The sequence below is a fragment of the Mytilus trossulus genome, chromosome 5, assembly GCF_036588685.1.
Source record: "Mytilus trossulus isolate FHL-02 chromosome 5, PNRI_Mtr1.1.1.hap1, whole genome shotgun sequence".
Classification (NCBI taxonomy): domain Eukaryota; kingdom Metazoa; phylum Mollusca; class Bivalvia; order Mytilida; family Mytilidae; genus Mytilus; species Mytilus trossulus.
The window spans coordinates 81,958,923-81,974,199 of record NC_086377.1 but is presented as its reverse complement, the minus strand read 5'-3'; the positions used below and the strand labels follow the sequence as shown (position 1 = coordinate 81,974,199).

At 33.4% G+C, this 15,277-nt stretch overlaps 1 long non-coding RNA gene across 1 annotated transcript; it reads left to right on the top strand.

Moving 5' to 3' along the window:
• The first annotated feature begins 12,315 nt into the window (after window positions 1–12,315).
• LOC134717500 (uncharacterized) lies at window positions 12,316–13,728 on the top strand. Its single transcript, XR_010107349.1, has 3 exons — window positions 12,316–12,738; window positions 13,169–13,247; window positions 13,620–13,728. It is a non-coding gene; the product is annotated as an uncharacterized LOC134717500 (long non-coding RNA).
• Window positions 13,729–15,277: the final 1,549 nt, after the last annotated feature.

Sequence of the window (15,277 nt, the reverse complement as noted above, 5' to 3'; positions counted from 1 at the left end):
TATTGATAGCAGGGTTGAATACAATATAGTAGCAGCTACGTAGCGGCTACGTAGCTGCTATCAATTGTAGCAGCTAGTCTATGATCAGTCTATAGCAACTCGTTCAATAGTCAAAACCTACGTAGCAGCTACGATATTGAACGCAGCCTAGTTACGTAGCCGTTAGTAGCAGCTACGATATTGAACGCAGCCCAGTTACGTAGCCGCTAGTAGCAGCTACGATATTGAACTCAACAATGCTATGTAGCTAGCAAAATGGCGTCATTAGTAATAACCTTCCCGACGCCATTTTGTATTCGCTAAATAGAATGATTGATTAATTGGGCCAGGGTTCAGTTTAATATCGTATCAGCTACGTAGCGGCTACATAGTTGCTATCAACATCTATGTAACAACTAGCTATAGGTAGCTACAAGCTCAATAGTCAAAATCTACGTAGCACTATGTAGCCGCTACGATATTGAACTCAACCCAGCAGTTTATATTGGATAGACTTCAAAGTACAAATGACCATAACTTTGTAAGGGGTATAGAAATCTACTTAGCGGCTAGGCTAGATATACGTGCAATAGCCAATTTCTAGGTAAATTTAGCGCTTCGTAGCAGCTACGATATTGATCGCAACCTGGGCGAATTGTGAAAAATGCCGGGTTGGGTTCAATATCATAGAAACTAAGTAATGCTACGAAGATTTGACTATTGAATGTGTAGCTATGGACTAGCTGGGTTGAGTTCAATATCGTAGCATCTATCAATATCTACGTAACTGAAAGTCTATAGCTAATACTCACACTATTCACTGATTAATCTTCTTTTTGTCAAATTTGATTGAATTCTCAAGGGTACAAATAGTCTTAAAATGTCTGATGTTGATGTTCGACGACAAAGGCTCGTTAATCATTATATTGAATTAAACAAGTGAATCTGTGAGTTGTAGACTTCTCACTTTAAGGACACCTCCGTCCACTAAAAGTATATTTAGGTAAACAGGAAGTTGTTGTGTGATGAATCTGAAAACATATCCGACTCATATAAACTTTAAAACCGAATTTCAGAAATCTTTGTAATGTAGTTCCTGAGAAAGATGCGACGAAATATATTCATTGGACGGACGGACAGACCGAGGTAAAAAAGTATACCCCCATTTTTTTTTAAAGCGGAGTATAATTACTCGAGGTGATAGCAAGCGATAACATAAATATTTATATATTCATATTTTATATATCAATATGTATAGAACACGGTGATACATAGCTGGAACCTAGTCTACGTCCGGTCGGAATGGGAACGTTATCTCCGAAAAGTTTCCCAGGCTCCTTACGTTAAAGAACATTTGCAAGAACTCTTTGAGAGCTGAAAAAAGTTATGACTATTTTATATTTTTCTTATAGTATTTGTTATGACATATTGTATAACAATTGCATTATGAATTTATGTTCTTGTATTTTCAAATTTGCAAAAGTATCACCTCCTCCAAAACATCTTAATATATAGTCTTATAAAATATGAATGTTGTTTAAATTTCAATATTGTATGTTTGTAATGATTGTCATGTTATCCAATATTTGGATTTTACACAAGTAAAATGATTTGAATCATAATGAAACTTCTCTGTTTATATGATACAATGTATACATGAAAGTCATGAAGTGTGTGTGTACACATGTTTGCATTCTTTCACTTTCAAATGTCAGAAGGTGCATTTTAAATGACAGATTTTATTAGCTTGGCAAGAAATAATTACAAATCCAGTAGTTCATTACTGATAAAAAATTTTTAGTTGTAACGGGCTGTGTGTTAGAGTGTATTTATTATAATATATGCATTAAGGACTCAACAACCAATTTTGTTAATTAAAACAGTTGTATTTGTATTACACGTACAAATTATCTACTTAGGATTTATACAGTTTGGATTAATCGGCTGTGCATTGATATTAATCTATTTATGAAATAATAATTCACTTTTGAATCAATGATTGATCAATTTTTGGTTGCTTAACCACGTCCTGAACATGCATGAAATATTTGCGACTGGACGTTAAGCAACCAAAAATCGATCAATCATTGATTCAAAAGTGAATTATTATTTCATAAATAGATTAATATCAATGCACAGCCGATTAATTTAAAGGGTTGGGTTCCAACTCCCGGACCCCACCCCACCCCCTGGATTGTGGCGATTGATTGATTGTTAAGACAGAATGCTAAAATGCTTGGTTAAGATTTTTGTCATGAAATATACTATATATACAGTCCTACATCTAGTAATAATTCTATTTCTACGGGTTTTTTTTCGAAGTACATTCGACTTGATCTAACAAAAAAAATCATTCCAAACCTGTAGCGTTATCTATTGTTCATTAATATAACTGAATTCTTATTAAGAGGATGTTGATTTATAAGTAACAGGTGGGATTATCGTGTGTTAAATCTAAGACTAGACATTCTAGAATTTCGGGCCCATTTTAATATTACATGATTATACAATCATTGACATTTGATTGAGGTTGATACATACAGATTAATAGAAAATGATAATGCTTAGATTATCAAGTTACTGTAAAACTAATGTGTAAAATTGAAGTTCCTTTTCTATGTCTTTTATTCTTTTAAATGTATAATGTGTATAAATAATCTATTGAAGTTGTCCCATCATCACATATAAAAAAAGAAGATGTGGTATATGATTGCCAATGACAGACATTAACAACTATAGGTCACCATACGGCCTTCAACAATGTACAAAGCCCTTACCACATGTATATTATTTTCTTTCTTTGGATGGTTATCAGAAAAAACTTAAAACCTCTATTATTATTACGTTTACTGTTTTAATAAAATGAACGGTACTAATTTTCTTGCACCAGATGCGCATTTCGACAATACATGTCTCTTCAGTGATGCTCGTGGCCAAAATATTTGAAATCCAATTATGCATGTTACTATCTACATGCCATAACAGATTTATAGCTCTACTTTCCCATTTCAAAACTGAGAAAATATATGAATTGTAAGCTGTAACATGTAGATTTTGTTTTCACTCTCAACGGCTTAAATTCAAGACTGTATACCATTGAAAGTAAAGTTTTTCAAAATACTTGACAAGTCACCATTCTAAATTACATCACTTCGCTCCTTTGATGAAACTGTTGCATATAAACTTTTACCAATACTGAAATGTTACTAATATTATCTTTGGCGTTTTTCTGATGATATAAGTGCGAGAAATACTATAGACAGTGCATCATTTAACTGAATTGACCTGCGTAGGCGTAAACGGACAATAAAGCTGCCATTTCACTTATCAAGCATTTAACCACTTAATCATTTCACCATGCTTGCATGATGTTGAACACGCGCGTCTTATCGATCAGCCCCTTTAACAAATACCGCTGCTTTAAAAGAAATAAAGCTTCTTTCAGCTATCATTCTTATTAATTTTAACTAAAATATTTATTTCTTCCGAATTATTATTAACAAGAATGTGTCCACAGTACACGGATGCCCCACTCGCACTATCATTTTCTATGTTTACTGGACCGTGAAATTGGAATAAATTCTCTAATTTGGCATTAAAATTAGAATGATCTTATCAAAGGGAACATGTATACTAAGTTTCAAGTTGATTGGAATTCAGTCAACTTCATCAAAAACTACCTTGACCAAAAACTTTAACCTGAAGTGTAACAGACGGACGAACGGACGGTACGACAAACGAACGGACGAACGGACGTAAGACCAGAAAACATAATGCCCCTCTACTATCGTAGGTAGGGCATAAAAATGCTTTGTTATGTATACATTGAATTTATGTTATCAATAGGTTTTTGTCGGACTATAGTTAAACTCAACATTTTGATTGCATCAGGCGATACACGTATTAATTAATAAACGTCTCTTAATATAAGATAAGATAAGATATATTTTATTTCCAATAGTGGACCCATTACAGGCATAATCAGTACATTGATTTTTTATCACACAATTGCAATAGACAATAAACAAAAATAAAAATAGAAATACGTTTGACAAAAACATGAAATATAAATTGAGTTAATAGTACATGTATAGTCACATGTATATCAAAATCTATATATTTAGTGATTACTGACCATGCACTAGAACCAGCATGACATCCATTATAGAAAAGAAAAACACTTTGAGTTAAGTCCTTCCTCGTGGCTGGTGCAAATTAGCAAATAGTATTGTTGTTCATATTATATGGAATGTGATATAACTATTGTTTCTGCCCTTTCTACATATAGTTTCTTCGTATATTGCATCAACCCGTTTAAGAGCATTGTAAATGGTATATTTTCGATCTAATTTTCTTAGATGAATGTTTAATTATTTTGAGAACAAATGTTATTTTGAGGGTGACAAACAAATTCTGTCGCACATGTAATTTTCCGTATATCGTCAAGTTATACGGAATTCCTATGACCGGCACTAAGTGTGCACCGCTTATTGGGGACCTGCTTCTGTATTGGTACAATTTATTACGAAAATAAGCAAAGACCTTTAAGAAATTTATCCTGCCGAACTGACTTTAAATAAAGATAATGCTGTTGTCTGTTCTATGGTCGGGTTGTGTTCTCTTTGATACATTCCCCATTTCCATTCTCACTTTTAACAATGAACACTACACCCTTTCCTGGATCATGATATCTTTAACGGGAAGCTCAGTCATACCAAAATTTATGATAAAAGAGATGATTTTTCATTTCCCATTGTTAATTGTCCATTGTTACCATTGTACCTTTGTCACCATCTTTGTTCGATTCGCTCGTGTAGCGTATTTAATTTCAACGAAAGAAATCTCTGTATTACTGAAAAGTTATTACACCAAGGATTTTCGATATCACAAACTAGTCTACATTAGTGTATACGTAGAGTAGTATGCTGATCGGAACTGGAACCGCATGGCCTCTGGCCTTCGATAGTCTTGTATATTTTTAATTTTACTACATTTATATATTTTGGAGTTTAGTGTGACGTCCATTTTCACTGAACTAGTACACAATTGTATTAAGGGCCAGTCGAGGACCACCTCCGGGTGCACCGGGAAATTTCTCGCTGACGGTTGAAGACCCATTGGTGGCCTTCGGCTGTTCTCTGCTTGTTGTCTCTTCGAAATATTCCCTAATTTCCATTCTCAATTTTATCATAATATTAGAAGAGTTATCTGTTTATTTATGATTAAATTAAAATTAAAAAAAAAATCTAGTTTATACCCTCAACATATTCCTGTGACAGTCCTTACCTCGTCAGTTTTTGTCTTAATAAGATATTTAATCCGGAGAATATGGTAATGATGATAGATATTTGATGTTAAATTATGTTTAATTATAACCTTCATATACTTGAGGTAATTTGCATGTGTATGATTGTTTAAAATCCTACATTGATAAAAGCTGACTGACGACCTATGTCGTGTATTCTTTTAAATAAAATTGAGAATGGAAATGGGGAATGTATCAAAGAGACAACAACCCGACCATAGAAAAACAACAGCAGAAGGTCACCAACCTTCAATGTAACGAGAAATTATTAAAGTATTTTGTTGAAACACTATAAATCAAACACGGCTTATCATATTTTCCGAAACCAAACCATTATGTTATACATTTATCTTTTTTAAATCGTGAACAACAGAAGTCTTTTTTTTTAAATCTCTGATAACCAATTTCTCTTACACCCCATTTACACTTGCAACGAAATTGGAGCGATCTTTATTTGAATTGATCTTAAAATGACCAGTTCGCGTTTACATTGCACAAGCAAGATCGGCTTAGTTAATCCAGTGCGTTTACACTATAACATAAAAAGCACCGATCTGACCTTTATTTCCATATCTAACTATAACATTCACCGTCGCAATCAATCTAAACGTTTACACCAAAAAATAATCGATTCAAATAAGAATCTTTTTCAAACCACCTCAAGAGGTACAGTCGGTATATAGGTATAAACCTTTTCCGTTAATTTTTCCTTGCGACCTGTCATTCATTCATTCATTCATTTCTTTATTTCCTCTATCAAGAGATTCAATGAACAACATATATGTTAACAAATTAATTTACAAAAGTTTACATAACAGACAACACAATACAACATTATAATATTACACTATTTACAATAACTAAAGCAAATTATCAAAAGACCATTTTAAGACAATTGCTCTCACTAACGACAGTTCATGTACTTAGCAAGCTACTGTATTATCCTTCTCGTTACTCTACTATACTCAGCAACACAGAGTGCAACGTGTACGTGGCACAAACTAAGAAAACTGTCAGTATCGATATTTACTGTTGATATGTGCTTGCCCAAAAGAATGCAATATAACTGTTCATCGTCATATGAATACAGTTCGACAAATAATTCCAATGGAAACCTTTCAATAATGAAATCCCACCATGCATCTCTGATTGATTGAGTACCACAACAACTACAACACGCATGTACGTACACATCTAGAAATGGTCTGTCGCATAGCTCGCAAGTACTTCCCGTGTTGTTAGGGATGTCAGTTAGTAATTTTGTTATAAAGTATGCGTTTATGATTTCTCTTGATGATCTAGCGCATTTCCAGAAATCAGGGACTTTGACTGAGAGGTGAATATTTCTAAAACGAGAAAAGTTATTGTCACTCTGTATTCGACGAGTCCATTCATCAGTTTGTACTTTGTCTACCGTATTATTTACTATAATTTTCCAAGATTGTTTTGAAGGGAAAACTCCATCACGCATAAAGATAATCACATATTCATGAAGATAATATTTATATAAGATATCCATAATTTCTTGAATGAACCCATAATGTTTACGTTCGGTGTCAATAAAGTAAGAGTACAGGCGCACAAGAAATAGTTTTTTCGTCAAGAATTTACCATTAAGGCTACAAAGTTTTTGTAAGAAATATAACTTCTTTATCTCTATAGTTGAAGTAATGGGATGCAATCCAAGTATACTTTGACACATATCCGACCTAGTGGAAGTTCTCAGGTCTAAAATACGCTTGACTATAAAGTGCTGAAAACAATTCAACGTTGCTATATCGTTTGACTTTAAATTAGTCCACATTTCACAACCATACAGTACAGTAGGTAACACAATAGATTTATACAGTTTAAGTAGAACGCAAGGATTTGCTGACTTGAGACATACACCGTTAAGAGCGAAAAATGAGTTTTTGCCTCTTCTACATGAGTTAGAGGTCCTTTCTGCCGATCTAAATTTATAGTTTAGTTCAATACCCAAGTGAGTATAATCCTCTGCTAACGGGAGAACACTGTTTGCACTATATGCCAATCGTATTGTAACCGAACTTCTCGTGGATTAAGGGAAAATTGCATTACACAAGATTTCTTCGCATTGAAGCAAAATCGCCATCTATTAGCATATTCAGTACATGCGTCTAACATTCACTGTAAACCTGACGGGGTTGTGCCAATACATGAAATGTCGTCAGCGAGAGCTGGAGAGCAACTGGCTATATGATATACACCTGTTTTCTGGTTACATTTTTCAAGTTCAACCAACATTTCGTTTATTAATACTAAATATAATAAACCAGACAATACTCCTCCCTGCCTTACACCTTGTAATACAGGAAAAAAATCAGAATGACATTGGTTAACAACTACAGAACTCATGGTACCAATATGACAGTCATTTATAACTGACCACATTTTACCTGTTACCCCTATATTATACAATTTATACATTAACCCAATTCTCCATACAGTATCAAAAGCTTTTTTACTATCTAAAAATGCAACAAATATTTTACTGAATAATTCAAGGTTATGATAAATAGTCTCATGTAGGTTAAATGATGCTGTTAAGCAACTAAGGTACTTTTGAAATCCTTGCTGTTGGAGATTCGGAATGTTTTTATCAAGTAGCACAAAATTTATTAACCGAGCTTTAATAACGCTTTCAAATAGTTTCAAAATACAGGACAGTAAACTAACTGGTCTGTAGTTATCCGGTGAAGTCTTGGACTTGGTTCCACCTTTGAAGATAGGAACAAGGAGACCTAGCTTCCAGTTCTGCGGTATTCGCCCTTTTTTGACGATGATATTGAATATAGCAGTTACACACTTCACAACAGAAATACCTCCGTGACGTAAATGTTCGTTTTGGACTCTGTCATGTCCGGCGGCTTTTCTATACTTTAACTGTCCTATTAATTCAGTAACTTCTTTTTCAGTTACTAACCCACCAGGTAAGTATTCACCTTCAACACCACATGTTTTAATAATGTCATTGTATGTACTCTCGATAGAACATTTAAAGTCATTGTCAAAATTATTCTCATCCTTTGGTTGGTATATATCATGGAAATATTCGGCGAAACAGTTTGCTACAGACTCAGGAGTATTACACACTTTGTTTTCGTACACAATCTCAGGATAAACTTTAGACGAACGACCTTTAAAACGCTTTATTTGTTTCCAAAACAGACGAACATCACATTCGGCAGTTTCATTGAGATCATCATAACAGCTCTGTATATACTGTTCATTAGTCACTTGTTGTACACGTCTAAACTCGGACTTGGCCCTTTTATACATTCGATAAGAGTCAAAATGCATGCCTCGAGGCCGACCTTCTAGTACCCACTAGCCTATGTCTTCCGAAACATAGATGTAATAGTCGAAACAATTAATAAAAAGGAGATAATACTTTCTACTCGTCTATATTACAAATATTCGTAATAAAGGTCAAATTACTTGTTTAAGTAATAGTACCCATCCAAATAATATTACACGAATACTTTATATCACGAACTATAAATGAGGATACACAAAATAAAAAAACTAAGCGAAATTGTGAATCCCGCATTGCACGAAAAAATGTGTTGTATTTCAGTAAATAACACGTGTTTTGGTTGATTGTAAACACGTAGTTGTCCATCATGCATTGTGACTCATTTACTGGATTGGTAAAAAAAACTAGGTAAAAATAAATTGCGACTCATGTAAATAAACAATTTCATGCGCGAGAACATAAGTATGCTAATTTATGCATTTCCATATACATTGTAAGGTAGTGGTCCCGACCTGTTTAAAGTGTTTACGATGATTTAAACGTGTCTCTTCGAAAAGTTTTATGCACAATAGCTTAGGGAGCTACCATTTGATTTTTATGGGGGGGGGGGGGGGGGGGGGGGGGGGGGGGGGGGGCTAGGATGAAATTTAAAAAAAAAAAAGGCAGGACAGGATTTTGAGTAAAAAAAAAGGCAGGATGAGTAACTTGGCCAAAAAAAAAGGCAGGATGACAATTGTTGTAAAAAAGTCAGGATAATTAAGCTAAGAAAAAAAGGCAGGACCGAATAGACTGAAAAATAAAAAGGCAGGACAGAGATTACAAATAAAAAAAAGGCAGGACACAATTTTTCATCCTAGCCCCCCCCCCCCCCCCCCCCCCCATAAAAATCAAATGGTAGCTCCCTTAAACTGGTTTGTGACAACTCTTCGGGTGCTCCCAGAAAGGAGGAAAATATGACTCAATAGAAAAAAGGCAGTTGCTATTTGTCCGGCTAGCCGGACGAATAGTACCAGGACTATTTGTCCGGCCAATACTATGCGCATGTCACTTTTTGTGTATGCGTGTATTATTATCTTCAGCAGCACCAGAGCCGGTAGCAAATGTTTATCTTTATTGTTAGGACATAATCTTGTTACTGGTAATTGAAATTGTTGATTTCTTCATTCTAGTATATAGTCTAATGTGGATAACGAATAATTAGAAACAAATCATATAGATTCCATATTTTTTATATAAGAAGAGAGAAAAAATTATTTGTAAAATAAACTTGGGTAGTGTTTGACGTGCATTTTAAGTTAACGTAAACATGGTAAAGGATTTTGTCTAGCTGAAAAAGGTACAACTTTTTTTTTATGTCTGTAGCTGTGAAGAGAATTATAGACCCCTCTTGACATAAAGTAATCTATATTTTGAGTAAGAGGTGGGAGATTTTTCTATAATCCCCTCCCCCAACAAAAAAAAAAAAAGAGTACACAACACTGTTAAAATCTTATTCCAAAATTCTAGGTGGGATTTTATTTTATTTACGTGATGAGGTTGAGGTGACACGGTGTGCTCCTTTTCCCAAATGCCTTTTTTCTTTTTTTCTCCTGATCCCATTTTATTGTCCCGTGTATTCCATTACCCCACTTTTTATAATCGTATATCCAAGGAGGTTATATCCAACATCCCCCACTTCAAGTTTGTAACCTCAATCTACCCCCTCCCCTATATACCACTTCGAGGGCTACTTGCAAGATTCACTTTCGGAATATAACTACGCTAAATTTTATTCAGTTAGACATGCAATTGTAAAGGCCTTTCTCAACTACTCTTGCTTTGAAATCTTTTCCCATGACCACTTACACAGCTGTATCGAGTCGAATAATGTTGTAAATCTAATGGTTCTCCGATCAATTATCTGTTATTTCCCGTTTTCTGTGTGATTTCATTTTTTGGAGTCCCTTTAATAAGATTTTATCATTCTTTCGTGTTCCATTGTCAAAATTCCGAAAACTGCAAAAATCACAAATATTGACAGTTTCATCCATGATCTTAAAATTGAAAATCAGTGATCAGATTACACGCATCCCCTTATATTGGTGCTACTGAAGATACTGTTACACGCACTTCCGATCGCACATCAAATGACATGCGCATTGCAATGGCCGGACAAATAGCCCTGGCACTATTCGTCCGGCTAGCCGGACAAATAGCCACTCCGTAGAAAAAAACTGGCGCAAAAATAGTTACTTCCGTCTGACTTTATCTGTGTATACATTTACCAAAGTGGCTAAATTACAAAATTTATCCTTTTTTTACCATTAATAGGATTGAAGACTGCAAGCTGTTCTTTAGAGAGGTAATACGACCTTTTAAGTACAGGTCCGTGTAAGAGGCAAATCAAATAAAAACTGATAAGTCCATAAACACGGAATATGGTGAAATTTTGGGAACTTTGTAATCATTTATAAAAGTGACAAAACCATAGTATTACATCGATGTATGCCATATTTGTCTTGAAAAAAATAGGTTGAAGAATGCATTCGCCGTCTGTGACAACTCTTCGGGTGCTCCCAGAAAGGAGGAAAATATGACTCAATAGAAAAAAACTGGCGCAAAAATAGTTACTTCCGTCTGACTTTATCTGTGTATACATTTACCAAAGTGGCTAAATTACAAAATGTATCCTTTTTTTTTACCATTAATAGGATTGAAGACTGCAAGATGTTCTTTAGAGAGGTAATACGACCTTTTAAGTACAGGTCCGTGTAAGAGGCAAATCAAATAAAAACTGATAAGTCCATAAACACGGAATATGGTGAAATTTTGGGAACTTTGTAATCATTTATAAAAGTGACAAAACCATAGTATTACATCGATGTATGCCATATTTGTCTTGAAAAAAATAGGTTGAATGCATTCGCCGTCCGCATATATACAACAGTGTAATGGCATTGAAAGTACATGAAGTACATATAAATGATATACTAGATACTCTGAAACTCATTTAGCGTAAGTTTGGCTGAAATTGATTCAGCAGTTTCAAAGGAGAAGATTTTTTAAAGTAAGTGTAGGTCAACATCGATAATTTGATTTTCTGTAAACAGCAGATGCCTAGCACACATTTTTTTTTATATTTGTAATCAGTTGATACATATCTTCTCTTTCAATGAATAAAAATTTCGGAAATTTTTATTTGAAAAATGTTATTCACTAAAGTAAAGTCATCGAAACGCGTCATTCACCGTATTGTTTATCTCCCTTGCTTGGTTACCTCTTTTTTAAAAAAGGCGCGTAGTCTGCACAACAACAATAACAAATGGCAGACGAGATGGTCCCGCCAGACATGAAGGGCAGTATAAGTCTGTCTTAACCCATTCATGTGGGATTTAATCCTGTATGTAATCAGGATAAAAGTGTACGAAAGCTCGCTGAATGTAATGAAGACATAACGACGCGGCATTGACAGACCTCAGACTGCATGGAAGTTGCCAGACTATCCACGAACCAGCCGTGGACAATGCCAAAAAAGGAGAGTTGATTATGATATCACTGAGATGTGTTTTTTTCAGGTAAATCAATATGCTGTCTCTGTCCCCACACTCTGTTTGCACAATAAGTAATACCAACTGGAGTCTTCAACAAAGAGCCTTGGCTCACACCGAATAACAAGCTATGAAGGGCCCCAAAATTACTAGTGTAAAATCATTCAAACGGGAAAACCAAAATATGCTTATTTGTAAATCATGTGTGGTAGACTGTATTTTATAGGTTTTACAGTAATTGTGTATATTTTTATATTTAGTTTATTGTGTTATATTTTGTATATTATATGACTTATATTGGGTATAGTATACTAATTACAGATTGTAATTAGTTGATTAGTCTATATATATGCTTTGTTCATTTTATTTACGTATTTGACAGTTGGACTTATTGACATACGACATTTTCTACTGGTTTGGGTAACTTTGGTTTGACTGTAGTTTACTTCAAAGGTTTTCTTTTTATGCTTCGGTGGACCGCACACTTTCTTTATTTCTATTGGTCATTATATTTTGGCGCTATATTTCTTTTGTTCTTTTATGCTGGTCATCACTTTTCTATATACTGGTGGACATGTTGATATGTGCTGGATGAAATTCTAAGTTTGAACCTATATTCGTTCTAAGTTTTCTCTATATTCTATATTGAGGTCAGTTATATTTCTCTACTACTAATTACACGTTAATAGTCCAGATATTTATTATTTTACCTAGAATGACTGTTTAGAATGAAAAGGTCGATGCGTAAATGTTGAATGCGAGATGAATGCTTTAAAACGATATAAAATAGATAAATTGCAGTAAAGTAGTATTTGTTTTCTTAAATTGTTTAAGAGACGTTATTTTCATATTTTCATAAATAAAGTACTTTTAACTAATTTGGTAAATTATTAATCTAATACACATTGTATGAGAATTCGAGTGTTCCGGAATGAATGTGTTAAATACTTTTAAAGGTAAAGATATAAACATAATAATAGTTACGTGTATTGATTGATTATTTTAGCTAAGAGTACAAATCGTAAACAGGTACCTTATTACAGTAAAACATGGATTACAATTTGTTTATTTGTTATACAGGTATATTTAATGTAATCCTGGGATGATGTAAATCAATTTCCATAGATATAAATCAGGAGGCCTTTGCACCTCATGCGAGGTAAGCTAAGTGTTATTTTTGTAATGTTCGTATTTCTGTTTGTTGCTATTTTATGCTTACGGCATTCATACAGCATGCAGCTATTGCTTTTAGTTTTCTTAATTTGCTTTGTTAAAGTTTGTGTTAACCGCTTTAGTTAATTTTCGTATATTTGACTTGTTTATTTAATACGAGTCGTTAAGGGCATTTGTACTAGACTTTGTCAGTTACGCTCAACAATATAAGCATATTGTTGTAAATACATGCAGAACAGTTTTATTTATATTTTCTGATAGTAAAACATTTGTTTATCATATTACATGGATAGAAACCTATGTAACAGATTATTATTTGATGAACGGTCAGAGTCTTACTATTGTATTTATTTTTTAGGGTACGTTTTATGTATATTTGTTATTATCCTGAAAACTAGTCCAGAAATAAAAGGAACCATCTTAAAGAAAGTATTGTGTTTATTTAAGCCCTAGAAAGTGCTACTACACATGTATAAGGTTGTTCTGAGTTTGAAACTGTTTAGCAATTTTTTTATATATATAAAACATGATCAATTGGAACTTTATATTATTTTTCATTGTGTTCTTACATTGTACATGTATCACACTAACTATAAAAAAACAAAAAATTCCTTGATTTAAGATTCTAATGGAATAGATTCTTATGAAATGAATATAAATAAATGTACATGTAGTCTTTTATTTGGAATGAATTCAGTATCAATTTACATCTATAAAAATTGTCTTGTGCATTTCTTTTTCAGCATACAATTTTCACCCATGTTTTAGAATCTGTGAAACAGGATTGGTCGTGTGTGGCTTCACTTCTTGAGAATTTTATAATGACTATAAATATCAACTTCTTTAAAGTAAGACGTTGTTCTTCTATCAGATAATGCAGCATGCTACATGTGCCACTGTGGACATATCTGGTTATGCTTACAAGAAGTAAGAGAAGTAAAAGAACAGGTAACATACAATGTATATTATAGAAAAAATTGTGCTAAGTAAACATATGATTTAAAATTTTAGTTTCTTGTGTATAATTCGAACATCCATTATCACTGTACTAGTATGCATATTTTTAGGGGCCAGCTGAAGGACACCTACGGGTGCGGGAATTCTCGCTACATTGAATACACATTGGTTACCTTCAGCTGTTGTCTGCTCTATGGTCGGGTGGTCGTCGCTTTGATATATTCACCATTTCCTTTCTCAATTTTATATGGTAAAAGCAGAAGACAACAATTGAGAATTAGCATGATTAGGGTTGAAATCAAAAGTTCAATGTAGGATAAACACTGACCCCCTTACTCTCCTCTTAACTTAATTTGGGAAAAATAGATTGACCACAGGAAAGTATAAAATCATTTCAATTAAAGAAAAATTGCATCAATTTTTACCCCCACCCCAAACTATTTAAATTAAGTTTATTATCCTTCATTAATTTTTTTTATGTTTTCCCTAAGCATGCTAAGTGACAGTAGTTTAATGTTCATCTTACAGTTAATTTCTTGTAGAGTAGAATTTTGATTTTGAAACGTTTACCCAAGCTTTGTACAACGTAAGACTGACATCTTCATACAATAAATATAGGCAAACCTAAACCTGTAAATATAATGGTTAAAAGCAATTGGATGTTATCTAAATTACTATTGTACAATATACAAACAAAGTAAAAAAAGTCTTGCCCTTCATCATTTGTTCATGCATTAGGAAATTAGGTATAATCTTTATTTTTATTAAAGCACATATGTTTCTTGAGACATTGCTTTGGAAAAAACAACCTAGAGATATTATTTAAGTTATATCTATAAAATAATATAATTATAGATTTGGGAAAACTAAAGTAGTAAAATTGTTCACCATGTCAAAAGCTTTCAAACAAGAAATTTATTCAGACAACACTTGAAGGGTTATTGCTCTTTTTCTAAAGAAAATTTGGGTGCATTTTGTTATAACCTTGATATAATTCTAGATGTACAAATGTACAAATGTTACGTACATGTATGTATACTCATAAACTTATTTTATGTC